Source organism: Pinus tabuliformis, chromosome 3_2 (genome assembly GCF_031772625.1).
Source record: "Pinus tabuliformis cultivar Carrire ecotype Pingquan chromosome 3_2, CPIR1, whole genome shotgun sequence".
NCBI lineage: Eukaryota > Viridiplantae > Streptophyta > Pinopsida > Pinales > Pinaceae > Pinus > Pinus tabuliformis.
Window position 1 is genome coordinate 193829091 of NC_142302.1, and position 13684 is coordinate 193842774.

Below are 13684 nucleotides of genomic sequence, written 5' to 3' on the forward strand. Positions count from 1 at the left end.
GTTTGCATTGACAATCTTCTTGAAATATTCTAATGCAAATAACCTCATGGGCACATATTTGGGCAACTTAAAAGGGCAAAGTTCACACCCATACATTCTGATTTTTGTGTGATTCTGGTAGAGGTACTAGACAACTACCCTGTATTGTTTAGAAAGTTGCATAATCTTCTTCATATCACCAGTGATCTTAGGAGGAGGAGCTCCTATCAACAGAGTGGAGGCTGGGTGTACAAACAAGTCAATGAATTCACTATAAGTATAAGGGCACCCATAGGTATTGTGGAAGACTGAGCTCCAAAAGATCACAGACCTTTGATTTCCCTTTGAGTCTAATTTCCTGATGGGAAATGGAAAGTTGTCTGGCTGATAATACAACAAGAGATGGTAAATAAAAGATGTGTATTTGAACACTCCTTCCCTATCCAAATTCATGAATTGAGCATGGATTTTGTTGGCAATGAAAGTGGCATAGTCATACTTGACAGTAGGGGGATGTCTTGGAGTAAATATTGATAATAGAACTAGGGTGATATCATCCACATATTCACTTGTTCTAAATCCCAAGACCGAGGATATTATGTCAACAATAAGCCTACCAGTTTCAGTGAAAAAAGCATGTAGATAAGGAGGAGGGCCTTTAGGTTGGTGCTTTGGTGACATGAACATCTGAGCAATACGAGTTATCTCTGAGTTGGGCAATTGAGAGGCTTTTTCCAGCAAAAATCCCATGGAAAGAGGAGCCAGGGGCTCAACAGAATGAAAATGTATCATTTCATTGATGGATTCAACAGTTATGGAAAAAAGGACAGTTTGGGAAGGTGACATAACTGCTCTATGGACTGGGTCATAATTGGCACAACATTGGTGAATGTTATCCGGGAAAACATGGACTAAGGGAAGGAAGTACATGGGAAGGTTTGATTCCCACAGTCCAAAAATGTCAGAATTGCTTAGATAACTATCCCTAATTTGGCAGAAGGCCTGAAGATGATTATAATCAGTGGTTAAGTCCTTTATTTGGAAATATTGGTCTGCAAGAGGCAAATAATTCAAGTCTTTGTGAAGTGCATTTACAGGCGCGACATTCAGAGCTGTGGGGCTTCCATGTTTGGTTCTTGTGTTTTCAAATTGGAATTTGGGATTGTTGTGGAAAATTGGATTGAATAGCAGGTCTAGGAGTCTTTTTATGGGCTAAAATAGACTGTTCTTAAATTGAATTTGGTTTTCACAGGTGGAATTTTCAGTGAAAAAGCAGAATTTACAGGGTTACCAATAAAATGGATAAATACCTGGATTAAGGAGGCAAATTGAGTAACTGCAGGTCGAATGACGGAGTGCAGAGCGTGTTGCTGTGGTCTCTTCGGCCGGGTTGCGGTTGAAAAGCTGGTATAGTGGCTCCAGTCGTTTTTTGCATGGGAGTGTGAACAAACAGAATCATAGTGAAAGTGATATTTCGCCACTTTTTAACGAAATTCGGGTTGGTGGGTAATTTTTGGCATTTATTAAGTGGATGACATCAGCATGATGGGACAATTTGTCATTTAGCGGGGGGTACGGGATGGTGACATGGAGAGATGATGTCAGCGAGGGGTCAGCAGGAGGGTGGTAAGTCGTTTACCCCGCACCGCTTATGGGCTTAAGTGGTTTCAGACGGGGGGGCCGCGAGCAGCGCGGGAGTGTGCCGCGTGTCTTGGTACGGGCGACGATACTGCCAGTCTCCCAGCCATTAATTCTCGACGACGGAGTGGAGCATGATACAGATCTCGGCCATTAGATTTGGGGCCGTTGATCTGACAGTTGGCGATCAACGGAGGTGACAGAGGGTTAATGCACGGGGGGCCAAGTATTAAATAATGGTTTATAACAGTACCGGGGTGATTTTCATTGGTTATTGGGGTTGAGATTAGGTTATTAATTAACCAAAGGTTAATTAATCCCGAATTTATGCGTGAGGAGGTTATTAATAAGCTCCTGATGAGCTATTAATCCCTATTATATGCAGTGATATGGTTTATTAAACTGGGGCGGGGTATATACAATAGCGAGGAATTATATTATATATAGTACGAGATAAGAGTATCTTTTTCAGGGGAATTATATAATACAAATTAGTGTTAATATGACAAATGAAAGCAAGCGCTAAGTTTACATGTTTTGGAATTTTTTACATAAAAACTTGGGCCCAAAGGGAACAGAAGGGGTATATACCTGAAAAATGGCCATTTTGACCAGTGGAATGGGAGTTTACTTAGCCAATAATGAAATGGAATGAGTGGCCTTTTGGGGATATCAAGCAGATCTTAATATCTCTGGGGAAATTAGTAAATGTTTTACGGGAAAAACATGAGGGGAGTTAGTCATGCTTCGCTTGATCTGTATCCAAGCATCTTCCATGGTACTTGTGATAATAGTAAGATGAACATTTTGAGAGACAAAATCAATCACAAGTCTTATTCTACAACACCAAAACTGCCTACCCAGCCTACTGTACCTAAAATTTTTTCTTCTTTTTCTATGGGTGCATTTAGGCTAGCAAACCCTTTTCAACTTTGTTAGGATATTCCGACACATAGGATATAGTTAAGATCAACTTGGTCTAGTTTAGAGTTAGGTATAGAGTTAGGTAAAGTGTCTTTCTTTACCGTTGTACATATTGTAACTTACAATCCGACGGTTCACTCTCACCTCGGTATTATCGACACTTGATCCGTGGCTTGACACCCGATTGGTCCATGAGTTCTATTTAAAGCGCATGGAGGGTCATTGTTCGGGTAATCCGTGCATGAGAGAAGCTTATGTAAATTTTCATTCTTTGATTAATAAATTGTCTGTACCCACGTTGGGACAGGCCGTGGACTGTTTCCCTCCTTGCACTCTGAGGGTTTTAACCACGTCAAAAATACTGGTGTATTGATTTGAGATCTGGTTGTGAGCGGTGTCCTTTTGGTATTCTTTCTGAGGAACTTACCCTGTAAATTCCTACATGGTATCAGAGCTATTTGAGGGCCGCGTCCGTTGGTGATCCAAATCTGAAGCCGGTAGAACTGCATGCGGCTGTCGTTTCCTAGATCTGCTGTTTCTGACTGCTTTCGGGCCGAGAGGACTGCTCTGTTGCGTTCGGAGCATCTGTTTCAGTGAGGAACCCCTTTCGTTTCACGCGAAAAGGTTTCCGGTAGCCCTAGCTGCGTCATTTTTCAGATCGGGAGGTATACAGTGTTTTTTTGCAGTTTACTGTCATTTTCTCTCTGCTTATTTCGGTTTCGGTTTATTTAGCCTTTTTTTTTTCCCGGATCTATACCTTTCATTTCTGCGTATGCTCTTTGCCCTGCGACTCTGTGCGATCTGGGCAAATCAGAAACAGAAAGAAAGGATTTTTCTCATGCGTATGCTCTTTTCCCTGCACCTTAGTGTGATCTTGGAAAATCAGAAACAATGAGAAAAATATTTAGTTTTTCGGTTAAAAGCTAACTTTGAGATTTTTTTTTAAAATTCTAGTTTTTTGGCTAAAGCTAACTTTGAGCCGTAAGGTTCGTTTTTCTTTGCATATTCGTGTTGGGTTTTGTGTTTTGTGTTTTGTAGGGAAAAGAGCCTTCCCAAGGCAAGCACGCAAATCGAGGCCCCCCCCCCCCTCTCTCTCTCTCTCTCTCTCTCTCTCTCTCTCTCAAATATTTTGTATAGATCAATTGGTTCAAAGACTTTTTAAGAGAGTAGAGGTCTTGGGTTCAAGTCTCCATTTTGTGGGGGCGGATTTTTTCATTCCCGCACATTCGCGCACTTTGCCGGCAACGTCAACAATTTTTTTTCAAAAAGCCATAACTTCTTCATCCGGAAGCCTTTTTCAGAGCCGTTTTTTTTAAAACCGCCTATTTTTTCGAGATCTATCCATTGGACCACTTACTTTCAGCATCTTCAGCTTCAGGTTTTTTTTCAAAAAATGGAAAGTCCATGCCAAGTCATTCTTGACAGCACTAACTACTTCCAATGGGTAGCCTACATGGGAGATTTACTTAGAAGTAAAGGTCTCTTCAGAATAGCCACAGACCAAGAGAAGAAACCCAAAGATGAAGACAAGGCCGAAAAATGGGAAAATAGACAAGATCAAGCACGTGGTTTGATAGGAATGTCTGTTTCTCCTGATCTTAGATTCCACATTGCAGAAATTGAAACTCCTCATGAAGCATTAGAAAAACTTGCTAAAGTTTTTGGGATTAAAAATGAAATTAGAGCCCATCAACTTGAGAATGAGTTGCTTACTTTGGATCCTAATAATTTTTCTTGCATTGAAGATTTCTTGTCCAAATTCAAGACCCTTAGATATCTCTTGGAAGGTGTTAAAGTTAAGAAAGAAGATGGTAACCTTATTTATTCCATCCTTACTAAGTTGGGACCAGCCTACTCTGTATTTGTTTCCACTTTCCATTCTACAAGGGAAGCTTTCATTTGTCAAGGCAAAGACTACAAACCCCCTTCCTTTGACTCCTTTTGTGATTCCTTAATAAGAGAACAAGAAAAACTCTTACACCTTGGTCTTCTTAATCTTGGAAACTCTTCCTCGAAAGCGTTAGCCGCCCAGCAGCAACCAAATTCAAAGAATCCTAAGAAGTCTTATCCTCAAAGGAATGGTCCTAAACCAACTCAGCCTCAAGATGAAAGATCATTTCAGCAAAATGACAAGACCAATAAAAACAAATGGAAGAGGACTGACAGACATTGTAACTTTTTTAATCGAGATGGCCACTTAGAATCTAAATGCTTTAAGAAGATGGAAGCCTTGGAAGCCGCAATGAAGAAACATAACATCCATGTGGAGCCTACTTCAACTTCAACTTCCGGAATGGCACTTTCTGCATGTCGTTGTCAATCATCTCAGTCTGGTTATGCTTTAAATGTATCTTCTTCTTCTTCTCATTCTCATGAGTGGCTCATTGATTCTGGAGCCTCTTATCACATGGCCAAAAACGAAGCCATGTTTTCTTCTTTAAAAGATTGTAACACCAAAAATATATATGTTGGTGATGATAGATCTCTTAGTGTTGTAGGGACTGGAACTGTTCATCTAGACAATGGTCAGTTTAATGATGTATTATGTGTTCCAACCTTATCCTCCAACCTTCTATCTGTCTATCAGATAACTCATTCAGGTGAAGGCAAAATTGTTGAATTTTCACCTCATGATGTTGTAATCAAGGATCTAAAAGATCCTAAACAGATTCTAGCTACTGGTCTTGCTGATGATTCCACAAGGTTGTATAAGTTTCACAACTTTGGGTCATCAAATCTTCCCTCAGCATTTGTTGCTCATAATGATGAAGTGAGCAAACTTTGGCATGAGCGATTTGGTCACTTAAACTATCGCTCCCTTCAGCATCTATGTAAAGAAAATATGGTGACAGGTCTTCCTATGATATCTTGCAGAGATGGTGTTTGTTCCGGATGTGTACTCGGAAAACATCATCGGGACAGTTTTGACAAACGTGCCTCTTGGCACGCCTTAGCCCCTTCTCCCTTTCAATCTGGAGTCAAACTTTCAGTCTCTTGTTCTTCTCCTGAAGTTGATGCTACCTTATACCGTCAACTTGTAGGAAAACTCTTGTACTTAACCCATACTCGTCCTGATCTTTCCTTTGCTGTTGGCCTTGTTGCTCGTTTTATGCAAAACCCCCGTGAAAGTCACTGGAAAGCAGCCAAAAGAATACTTCGTTATGTTCGAGGTACAGTACAGTTTGGGATTCATTACAGTGCCAAAGCAGCTCCTCTGTTAGTTGGTTTCACTGATTCTGATTGGGCTGGTGACCCTGATGATCGGAAGTCTACTGCCGGTTATGTCTTCACTCTTGGTTCAGGACCTATTACATGGGCTTGTAAGAAACAGGCTGCCATTTCTCTTTCGTCAGCAGAAGCAGAGTATCGTGGTGCCGTGGAAGCTAGTAAGGAAGCCTTGTGGCTTCGTCAGATCCTATCAGTGTTTGGCTTTGAGCAGCAGCATCCAACCTCCCTTTGGTGTGATAATCAAAGTGCCATTCAGCTATGCAAAGATCCAGTCCAGCATCAGCGCAGCAAACACATCGAACTACACATGCACTTCATCAGAAAACTCATTCATGACCATGCTCTTGAAGTACAATATTGTCCAACAGATGATCAGATTGCAGACATCTTCACAAAGGCTCTCACAGAGGCGAAGTTCACTAAACTTCGATATATGCTTAGAGTTCAGGAAGTTGTCACTAAGGGGGGATAGGCTCTAGTGCCTCCTTCCTTCTCCTATTGTGTCATATTTGTAAATCCTTCAATCCTATCCCAAGTTGTTCTTAAGGGGGGATGTTAGGATATTCCGACACATAGGATATAGTTAAGATCAACTTGGTCTAGTTTAGAGTTAGGTATAGAGTTAGGTAAAGTGTCTTTCTTTACCGTTGTACATATTGTAACTTACAATCCGACGGTCACGATATGTAGTGATCCGACGGTTCACTCTCACCTCGGTATTATCGACACTTGATCCGTGGCTTGACACCCGATTGGTCCATGAGTTCTATTTAAAGCGCATGGAGGGTCATTGTTCGGGTAATCCGTGCATGAGAGAAGCTTATGTAAATTTTCATTCTTTGATTAATAAATTGTCTGTACCCACGTTGGGACAGGCCGTGGACTGTTTCCCTCCTTGCACTCTGAGGGTTTTAACCACGTCAAAAATACTGGTGTATTGATTTGAGATCTGGTTGTGAGCGGTGTCCTTTTGGTATTCTTTCTGAGGAACTTACCCTGTAAATTCCTACAAACTTTTCTTTTCTTTACATTGAAAGCTTATCTAAATCTGCACTTGTTTCTTCCAGGGGCTCAGATTAAACAATTGAGCTCCTTAGCTTCTCTACCTACCTACTTATCTGCCAAAATTAAACTGTTTGGATAGATTTTTATTTTCTATCTCTAAAACAGGAAATTTAGACATGACTTGGCGAAGATTAAGCTGTTTGGCCAGTCATCAACTGTGGCAAAAAGTTCAACAAGCTGTACATGATGCTTTATTTACTGAAAATGAAATAGTAGTGGCATTTGGACTTGCACACTTTCCTGGTCCTTTTTCTTTGGGGTTCAATTCTTTCACTTTTTTGACCATTTATCTTTTCACCCTTTGATTTTTATTTTAGGGTATACCCTCTTTACATTTTTTAAATTTTTTTGATTTTTTCATAATATGGAAAACCTTTGCAGCAAGGAAATGATGAACATATTAGGGATTTCAATCAGTCAATCATGAAATATGACACCTATTGGTATAGGAGCATAACACCATGGATCTTCAATATTCAAAGACCCTTGAGTAATTGAAGGGGCCAATGGAATGTCGATCCAAGGAGGACTCACCAATAGACGATGTGAAGAGTGGAGAGTTACCACAAGGATTGGTTGGGTAGCTATTGAGCATCTTTGAGGATCTAGGGAAGTTTGTGGTCTTGAATGCAAGGAAAGAAAAACTAAAGCACACCAAAATTTATAATGTTGAGCAAGGGAAATTGAGGCTACCAGTGCTAAAATATTCAGATCTTCATCTACCATTGACATATCTACAAAAAAATATCCAAACCTATGATTAAAATTCTAAATCATACCAACTAAGTTGCAAACTTATAAAAAAAATGAACTAACTCTCTGGATCAAGAAAATTCAGGAGATAACTGAAAACAACAGAGAAAATAATTTGTTGAACAGAACAATGTCTAAGTAAGCAACAAATGACAGTTCATGCACTACAAGAAAAAAGGTCATTGGTGAGGGTCATGCCTGTGATGGACATTTAAGGTCTGTCACCAATGTGACATATGATGACGGTCTTTGAAAAGCGTTGTTGTAAGTGTATATAGTGATGGTCCTTTAAGGTTCATCACCAAAGCCATTTTCAATGACACTTTTGGTGAGGGTCGTTAAAGGCTCGTCACTAATTCTCTCTTTGGTGATACTTTTGGTGAGGTTTGTTAAATGCCCATCAATAATTCTCTCTTTGGTGACACTTCTAGTGACGATATTTTATTGACCGTCACCAATGATATTTTTGGTTACTTTTGGTGACGGTCAATAAATGTTCATTAGCATTGATGATTCCAATGAGTTTTTTATGACACTTCATGCCTGTGATGGACCTCTAAGGTCCATCACCAATGTCGCATATGGTGACGATATTTAAAAAATCATTGTTGTAAGTGTATATAGTGATGGTCCTTTAAGGTTTGTCACCAAATCCATTTTCAATGACACTTTTGGTGAGGCTCGTTAAAGGCCCGTCACTAATTTTCTCTTTGGTGACACGTTTGGTGAGGGTTGTTAGAGGCCCATCAATAATTCTCTTTTTGATGTCACTTCTAGTGATGATATTTTATTGACCCTCACCAATGCTCTTTTTGGTTACTTTTGGTGACGGTAAAAAAATGTTCGTCATCATTGATCATTCCAATGAGTTTTTGATGAAGCTATGTACTTGTTACTATATTTTTTGTCAAAAGATAACGATTTAAGACCATTGTTGTGGAGTCTTTTTTATTATGTGTCCAAGGTCATAGTGGTTATAATAGTCAGTCAATTTGTTAAGAATTAATTAGTGTGTATCATTTCCCTCAAGTCATAAGAATATAGTTTTCCTATGAGTCAACACATGATTCATCTCTATTAGGTTTATTATCTAGCAAATTTCCTTTAAATAAAATTCCACTAGTGCGTGTAGGAACTATATTATTTAATACATAATCAAGCTCTATCAATTCTATTAATGAGAGAGACCTATCACTCCTCAACACTCATGGCACACCTTAACATGCTTTGGAACAATACACTAACATTCCTTGGCACCTCGCATGTCTTGGAACATATTTGTACCTAGAACATCTTGCCATGAGTAGGATTCCCAAGCACATGTTGGCATGCCCTGGAACACCTTGGAAAAATATTGCATTGAAAAACATTAGAACTTGGCACACATTGGCACTTGGCATGTATTGGAACATATTATAAGTGTGCCTAGCATGCCCCTTTTGAAAAAGATAAAGTCTCAACTTATTAACCCTCTTATGTGTTCATTTCCTTGCATTTTAGCTTGTTTATTCCTTTTGTTGCCTTGAAACTCCTTGACGCATATTGGCATACTATGGCACCATGCACATCCTAGCATGTCTTAGCACCTGGAATGCCTTGGCACTATTTGGCACATCCTAACACACCCCGAAAATACCTAGCACACTCTAGCACTTCTTGACATTCCCTGATATTACTTGGCGTGCCTTACCTGTGCTTAGCATACCTTGTCACTCCCTCCTTGGCATGACAGCTAGCACTCATTAACACTCCCCAACACACCCTTATATTCATTCACTTCCATGCATTTTGACCTAGTGCTCCCTTGTGTTGTCCTAGTACTCTCTAACACTCCTCATCATGCATTGGCACTCTCTAGCATACCTTAGCACTCTTCGATATGCTCTTCCACTTCATAGCATGCATCACACTCCCTGACGCACATTGGCACTTGGCACGTGTTGGCACTTGGCAAGTATTAGCACGTTTGGAATGCGTTGAGATGACTTGGTATGATTTGGCATGGTTTAATATTAAATTTATTTGAGATCAATTATTGGAAACTAGATGAGAAGAAACAGAGGAATATTTGGCACTTAGAATGCATTGACACTTGGCACTTGGCACCTAGTGTTGGTTTTCCTAGCATGACCCTCATGGAAAGGTAAATTGATGACTTATTAACCCTATTATGTGCTCATTTACTTGTAGTTTAACTTGTTCCTCCCTTTTGTTCCCTTGACAATCCTTGGCATGCATTGTCACACCCTTGTACATCTTGGCATGCCTTCGCACTTGGCACGTCTTATCTTGTTTGACATGTCTTCGTACTATCTAGCACATGTTAGCATGCGCTAGAATTCCCTAACACACCTTGGCAGTCATGACCTTACAACTAGCATAAAATTTTTCCATGACTTGGGAGCATTACATTCACTAGAACACCTTGGTACTCCCTAGTTTCCATGCCCTCTGTTATCCTCCACAATGTCCCAGGCTGATGAGGAGATCGGCGGAGGTAATCACAGACCAAGCTTTTAGTTTGGTAGCTAGCCCTACCAAAACGAGGGCTCTCTCTATGAAATCACAACAGAGAGATGACTGGAATGTAAAGGATTTTAGGCTAGATAGCGAGGTTCAAGTGGGTCTTGGAAAATTTAGGGTTTTGTTGCTGGACAAGAGAGAAAAACCAGGTAGCTAGGTCAAAGGATCAAAGGGTTACAACAAAAAATACAAAAAGGAGAAAGGTAGAATTACTTTTGTGATGGATCTTATGGTTTTTCGGTGTAGTGTAGTGTTTAGAAGAAGTGAAAGGTATTAATGAGCATGAAACATGAATTCATTAAGCAAGAAATAAAGTAATACATAATGATTTTTCCATCAAAACAGAGCTTTATGCAAAGAATTTTGTTTATAAAATGTAAGGAAAACCATTGAATAATTGATGAATGGAAAGAGAAGATTAATATCTTTCATATAAAGCTACAACAGAGAAAAAATAACATCACAAACTTACTGCACATGAATTCCTAGATAACAGTTGCAAATTGTGTCCTTTGATTTCCAGAAAATGTCCAAGTACAAGCTACAATATTTCTCTCCTTTGAAATCCAACCTATTCTATCACTGAGAAATTGATACATAAAGACCAAAACAACATCTCCCCACTCTTAGGGGTTGAATCAATGACTCTAGTAACTGTTCCTTGAGGTGTTCTAACCAAACCCTAATGTCTAGGGAAGTTAAAAACGACTTCTACAATTAATTTTGACTCCAACCTCTCTCATAAATGAGGTCAAATTTACATCAAAAAAACTTATAAATACTAACCACCCATTATTTACATTTACTTTTACCCCTCACATTCATCTACTTAACCCTTTTGACTTTTACCAGAGTCAAACTAGGAATTACAAAAATTTACACAGTGAAAATTTTACAAAAATCTCAGAAATTTCTAGGTGTACAACGAGTTGTTGGAGGCCATTTTTGAGTGCCTTTCTAAATTCCAAATCCTTATCGGAAGCCTTTTCTGGAAATTTGGGACAGTGTGCCTTTAGATTATTGTTTCACTCAAAATGACCAATTTTTGGCAGAGATATGGCCATTCTCCCAAGGTGTCTCCAGGTGCACAATGAAATGGAAAGAGAGGGGCAGAAAGGTGATTTTTGGCAGAGATATGGCCATTCTCCCAAGGTGTCTCTAGGTGCACAACAAAATGGAAAGAGAGTGGCAGAAAAGTGATTTTTGGTCTCTATTTTGAAAATTTCTCAAAACGTGAGCCCCAGACCAGGAAAGTGGGCAAATGGGGTTTGATATGGGGTCATAAGATTTCCAAAAATGCTTATTTTACATCGTTTGGAGCCCCGAGGAAGAAGAAAAACGTGAGCTCACTGTGCTGCTAAACAAAAAATTGCCAAAAAATTGCAAGTCTGCACCAAAACACAAAATTTTCTCCAAACCCTCCCAAAATTTGTCTATAGATGCCTCCTTAGCACACCCATAACTTGCTAACACTCCCTATCATACACTATTATTCATTCATTTCCATGCAATTGAAACTATTCCTTCCTTGTGTTTCCCTGACACTACCTAACATACCTTGTCAATGCCTCCTTAGCACACCCAAAACTTGCTAACACTCCCTATCACACACTCTTATTCATTTATTTACATGCAATTGAAACTAGTCCTCCCTTGTGTTTCCCTGGCACTCCCTAACATGCGTTGGTGTCACGCCCTAGCACCTGACACCTCTTGGCATGCCTTAGCACTTGGCATGTCTTGGAATGACTAACATGACTTGGAACTTTCTAGCATGTGTTATCACTTCCTAGCATTCCTTGCACACCTTGGCACTCCCTAGTTGTCATGCCCTCATAGATAGCCTTACTTTTTTTGTGACTTTGGAACCCAACCAAGTCATTGCAAAAATAGTGTTGTCCTTAGACAAAAGTCTCCCTTTGTCTAAAATTGATTTTTCCATCCCCTTATCATAATCATAGGCTTACCTATTGCAAGTCCTATTATGAAATTATCCTAATACACTTCGTCCTTGGGACACCTGGAAGACACTCTTATTCATTTGTTTCCATGCACTTTGACCTAGTTCTCACTTGTGATGACCTTACACTCCCCAATGCTCCTTGACATGCATTGACATTGGCTGGCATGTGTTATCACGCCATTTCATTCCTTGGCATGCCTTGGCACTCCTTAGCTATCATGCCCTCATAACTACCCTTATTGGTTTTAAGACTTGGGAACCAACCAAGTCCTACCTCGACTACAACATCTTGACCAAGTTACAGTTACTACAACTATACTATCCCTTGTTCACCTAAGAATGGCCTATAACTCATCTTAGGCTACTCATTCCCAATCTTAGCTCATCTCACTTAAGAAGTTACCAAGTCAAGGCTCACGTCTAACCATGGCCATAAAACAACTAAGCAACATAGTTTACATCTTGACATGGAATAACACCTGGCATGTCTAACAATCCCTTGGCACTATGTGGCACATGTTGGCATTCCCTTCATGCCATGGCATGCTTTAGGGCTCCCTATCATACCATACCACTCCTTGACATGTCATGGCACTCTTGCATGCCTTGGAACTACCTAGCATATAACTTTGTCACTCCCTCCTGAGCACACTTGGAATTCACTTACACTCCCTATCATACACTCTTATTCGTTCATTTCCATGCATTTTGAACTATTTTTCCTTTGTGTTTATGTTGCACTCCCTAACACTCCCTAACACGCATTGGCACACCCTCACACGTATTGGCACACCCTGACACACATTGGCATACCCTGGCATGTCAACCTAACATTATCATTTCTTGGCACCACCTAACATACCTTATCGTCCCCTCCTTAGAACATCTAGAACTCGTTGACACTCCTTGTCACACACTCTTAGTCATTCATTTCCATGCATTTCAAACTAGTGCTCCCTTATGTTTCCCTGGCACTCCATAACCCTCCATGGCATGCATTGGCACACCCTAGCACTAGAAACATATTGGCATGTTTCCCTGGCTTCTAATATGTCTTTACATTGCCTAGCATACCTTATCACTCCTTCCTTAGCACACTTGGAACTCACTAACACTTCCTGTCACAAAATCTTAATCGTTCATTTGCATGCATTATTTTCCCCTATTGCTCCCTTGTGTTCCCCTAGCACGTGTTTTTGATGGACAAAACACTATATATAGGGCAACTCATCCTCCATTCGTGGACAAGAAAATTTGGTTAAGTCTGTAATAAGAAGTGCAAAGATAACCAACCAAGAGAAGGAAACAAAGAGAGAATATTTTGGTGTTGTTTATGGGTCTGTTTTAGGGCTAACGGATCCACACGTGCGAAGGAAGGAAGAAATATCTACTATAGAAAAGGTCGAAGATCTTGTTGTTGTCCAAGAAGTCGAATCAAGGAAGAAGATAAGCAAGGTTACACGTCGAATTATAATAAGAGTTCATATGATCCAAGTGAAGAAGATCAAGGTTCAAAAGGTTGGTCAACCACATGTTCTAGGGCTTATGCAAGAGGGCAAAGAACTACAGATTTGATCCATGGAACTGGAACTTGAAGGATAGTCGAGTTAT